The sequence below is a fragment of the Anarrhichthys ocellatus genome, unplaced genomic scaffold (genome assembly GCF_004355925.1).
Source record: "Anarrhichthys ocellatus isolate YVR2014 unplaced genomic scaffold, GSC_Weel_1.0 scaffold187, whole genome shotgun sequence".
Taxonomy (NCBI): domain Eukaryota; kingdom Metazoa; phylum Chordata; class Actinopteri; order Perciformes; family Anarhichadidae; genus Anarrhichthys; species Anarrhichthys ocellatus.
In genome coordinates, this window is record NW_022280217.1 from 151,620 (window position 1) to 156,633 (window position 5,014).

Consider the following 5,014-nt stretch of genomic DNA (forward strand, 5'->3'; position numbering starts at 1 on the left):
GCTTTTACTCTGAAGGTGAGGGATAGATTTTACTGAGAAGCATCTGGAGAGCTTTTACTGTGAAGGTGTGGGATAGATTTGACTACATTTCTACATTTGTGAATTTTTACTTTCACTTCGTTTTCTACGACATGGGAGTGACTTTAATTCATCTCCTCGTCTCTGTTTGCGATTTTACTTTATTTTGTCGACCTTATATGTTCTAGATATGTTAATATTCATAATACGACACAAACAGTATAAAAGTAATGAGTATGAATCGTCTCAGTCCGACTCTGATGTCTTAATTTCTAAGAGGCTGACATTTTGGAGGAATATATTTATTAGTTTTTGTTGCGTAATCGGTGAGATGAGTCCTGACAGACTGACAGCAAGTTTCTCTGGAGGCTTTTCATCTGCAGCTATTTTAGTCTTTTCACTGACTCAGTGTGTGTGTGTGTGTGTGTGTGTGTGTGTGTGAGTGAGACAGCTTCATCACAATGGAAATCCCTTCTGCATCTCCGAGGCCGGTCACTCTGATTGACAGCTGGTCAGCCTGAGACACCGCTGATCTCCTAATTCCTTGATAGCAGTCTGGACTCAGACTCGTGTTTACGGCCCACAAACACCCACCACTAACTACGAAATACTCACTGAAATATAAGCATTTTATTTTGAAGGAATCACTGCAAGTGGTCACAGTTCGATGCAATAGAGTTTAATCTTTAAGCAAAGAAGTAAACCCGAGCAGACCCCGTAGTCTGACTGATGACCCGGGTTAGGGATTGGGTTTTACTGGAGGACTTTTACTTTGAAACACCATCTTTCCTGCTTCTTAACTAAGTGCAGTAAGTTCTCTAAATGTAACTAAATCATGAAATACGCTGTCAGTGAACATTTTACTGTTCAGCTTCAACATTTCATGACTTGACGCGTTAATATATAACCGTTATTCATATACAACCTTTATTTATTAACTAGAGATTAAAACCTCCAAAATAAAACACATCCTCTTTATGTTGATTATGTGGAATATAACCAAAGCATTATCATACGTTTACATTAATATTGCTTGTTTTGTCAGACCAAAAGTTTAAAGAACCAAAGTTATTCACTGTACTATACTGTATAATACTACTTATATACTACTGGCAGCTGTTCACTATTAAAAGGTTAGAGGGCTTTTATTGTGAAGGATTCGGGGTATTTTTACCGTAAAGACGCTGCAGGTGGCGGGGTGGCTTTTACTGTAAAACAGCTGGGTGGATTTTACTAATATGTTATATCTAATATTTTACTCCTAAGAAGACACTGGAGGGCTTTATGGTGAAAATACCCCGAATCCTTCACAATAAAAGCTTATTGTGAAGGATTCGCTGTATTTTTACCATAAAGACGCTGGAGGGCTTTTATCTTTATCTAAAGGATCTGAATTGTCTCAACTATACATGCAGTTAAATAAGTTAAAATAGAATAACACACTGATGTGTTTTAATTTCACTACAGCTCAACTTGACCTGTTTTTGTGTAGATTTGTTTAAAGCTGGATGTTATTTGGGTAAACATCTGATAATCCATCAGTCAGTCTGGGTCTGAACTGTCGGTTTTGGGTTTTTTGAGGAGATGGATCGGTCCGGAGGGAGGACTGAAGGACACTAATGAAGGAGGAAGAGGACACTGCTAGGAGGTAGCTTAGGTTGAATAACTGTGAGCGTTCTCCTTCATCTGCTTCCTGTTGTAGGTTCTCTCTCTCTGAGGGTTATTGCTGCTAATGTGAGACGTTTAATGCCCTCAGTGTGTGTGTGTGTGTTGGATTAGCGTTCTCCCGCTGTGCAGGATGATCTGAGGCCTGTCTGCAACACACACACACACACACACACTCTGAGCTGCAGGAGCGTTTTAATTGAAGCGTCTATCAGCCTGGTTGGCTCATGTTGGTGGACGGGTGGAAGTAGTTTGATGTCGTTTGCTGAGCTCTTTCTAACCCTCTATCTAAATATTACATATTCTAACCTTATGGCATAAAGATGTCTTTGCCAGGAAGTGATGAGCAATACTAAAAGCAGGAAGTGAACAGAGAGAAGTTATGGTCTATGGTGCTGAATGTGTGAATCTGAGAAGGTATTTCTGGATTAATCGCTCTAAGACGATGCAACCAAATTAATTATTCAGTTTACTTTCACACAAAACTATGAAAAGAAGAAAATCCTTCAAAAACGTAGACGCTACGTCTGCGTAAGTTTGGCAATTTTGCTTTAAAAAACGATGACACAATGTAATAATAATAACAATAACTTTATTTACAGCACCTTTAAAAACAGAGTTTACAAAGTGCTTTGACAGACAAAAGCTGCAAAAGTGTGGCAATAACAACAACAACAGAAAGACCAGTAAGACAGTCGATATGATAAACCAATAAATAAATAAACGAATTCTACCTCTCCAGGTTCTGGTAAAGCAGAGTGTGTCCGAGCGGTGGACGTCCTGACGGTGCTCAGAGAGAAAGTGGCCTTCGTTTCGGGTAAAAGCAACACACACACCTGCAGATTGTAACCCCGGCTTGGTCCCGATGCGACCCGGTTTAACTGTGTTCTTCTAGGTGGGCGGGACAAACGTGGCGGACCAATACTGACCTTCCCTGCCAGGACCAATCACGATCGAATAAAACAGGAAGACCTCAGCCGATTGGTCACCTACCTGGCGACCATACCCAGGTAACTGTCCACCTGATGAACCTCTCCACCTGTCTCTTTGCTTGCCCTGTCTCGCTCTCAACCCCCTGTCTGTCTGTCTGTCTGTGTGACAGTGAGGACGTGCGTGCTCGTGGCTTCACGGTGGTGGTGGACATGCGCGGCAGTAAGTGGGACAGCGTGAAGCCGGTTCTACGGACGCTGCAGGAGTCGTTTTCCTCCAACATTCACACAGCGCTGCTCATCAAACCGGACACGTTCTGGCAGAAACACAAGACCAACCTGGGCAGCGCCAAGCTCACCTTCGAGGTACTAGTGACAACTAAAGTAGTAATACTGATAACTACAGTAATACTACTGCTTACTGCTGCAATAATACTGCTGAGTTACATATGTGTGCTACTGTTGCTAACTGATGCATCGTTGCTGAATGAAGTTTTGTCAATGCTACTAACTAAAGTACTGCTGCTGCTGCCAACTAAAGTACTGCTGCTGCTAACTAAAGTACTGCTGCTGCTAACTAAAGTACTGCTGCTGCCAACTAAAGTACTGCTGCTGCCAACTAAAGTACTGCTGCTGCTAACTAAAGTACTGCTGCTGCCAACTAAAGTACTGCTGCTGCTAACTAAAGTACTGCTGCTGCCAACTAAAGTACTGCTGCTGCTAACTGGTCATACCCGTCTTCAGACCAGCTTGGTGTCGGTGGAGGGTCTGTCCCGGCTCGTCGACCCCTCGCAGCTGACCTCTGACCTCGGTGGTTCGTTGGAGTACGACCACGTGGAGTGGACCGAGCTGCGTCTGGGTCTGGAGGAGTTCACCGGAGCTGCCACGCAGCTGCTGGCCCAGCTGGAGCAGCTGGAGGCCGGGCTGAACCGCATACCGGAGCCACAGGACGTCGACGAGGCCCGCAAGTGAGTTATTGATTCGTGTTCTAACTTATATGGACAATTGTTTGACATAAAGATATTTTTGTTTCCGGAAAAATAACAACTTTCCATCTCCAGACTTCTGGAGGAACACGGTCGGCTCCGTAACACCATAGCAACGGCACCGGTCGACTCCCTCGAGCGAGAGGGGCGGAGCTTGCTCCAGCGCATGCGCCTTGGCCCCTCCCACGGTGACGCCTCCACCGAAGGCGGCGGCGGTGGTAGTCACGGCAGCTGGCTGTCGGGCGGGGCGGACTTCCAGAGCGTCGCGCCAAAGGTTTCGTCTCTGCTGGACCGGCTGCAGGCGGCTCGTGGTCACCTGCTGCAATGCTGGAGCGACAGGAAGCTGCACCTGGATCAGGTGCTGCAGCTGCACCTGTTTGAGCAGGACGCCACCAAGGTGAGGTTCAATGATCAGGGTTCACCGGGAGTCAGTCAGTGAGTCTGGAACTAACTGAATATGTGAGATGAAAATATGTAGAATGAGTGGATTTGCTCTTGTATTACTACTAGTATTACTCCTGATAACTCTAGTATTACTACTGATGACTATAGTATTACTACTGATGACTCTAGTATTACTCCTGATAACTCTAGTAGTACTAATGATGACGATAGTATTACTACTGATGACTATAGTAGTACTACTGAGAACTCTAGTATTACTAACTAAAGTACTCTTCCTGTCCCAGATGTCGGAGTGGATAGCTCACAGTAAAGACTTGTTCGTTCAGACTCTGGCTGAGGTCGGTCAGAACAACCAGCACGCCCTCGACCTCCAGAACCAACACCAGCACTTCACCGCCAACTGCATGGTGAGCATCTGTCTGTCTGTCTGTCTCTCTCTCTCTCTCTGTCTCTCTCTGTCCCTCTGTCTCTCCCTCTCCGTCTCTCTGTCTGTCTGTCCCTCTCTCTCTGTCTGCCTGCCTCTCTCTCTCTGTCTGCCTGCCTGTCTGTCTACATTAACCCCGTGGTGACTGTACAGAACGGCAGTGTGAACGTGGACAGCGTGGTGACGGTGGCGGTGCGGTTGGCGGAGGCCGGTCACTATGGGGGGGGGGCGGATCACCGCGGTGTCGTCACGGTTACAGGACGACTGGAAGACGCTGACGACGGCGCTGGAGGAACGCAGCATCACGCTCGCCATGGCAACCAGCTTCCACCAGGGGGCGGAGCAGGTGATGACACACCTGTATACCTGTATCACTGCCAGTTTATCTGTCTACGCGTCCACGTCTCACCTCCAAACTTTATACCTGTCTGTCATCCCACGACCTGCCTGACTGTCTCCACTCACCTGTCTACCTGACTGCTATTTCACCCTTCTGCCTCTCTACCCGTCTGCCTCTCTACCCGTCTGCCTCTCTACCCCTCTGCCTCTCTACCCGTCTGCCTCTCTACCCCTCTGCCTCTCTACCC

The 5,014-nt window shown here is 46.5% G+C and overlaps 1 pseudogene; it reads left to right on the plus strand.

Moving 5' to 3' along the window:
* The window catches only part of LOC116400633 (kalirin-like), a 6,101-nt pseudogene extending 1,109 nt beyond the window's left edge, over positions 1 to 4,992 (plus strand).
* The last annotated feature ends 22 nt before the right edge of the window (positions 4,993 to 5,014 follow it).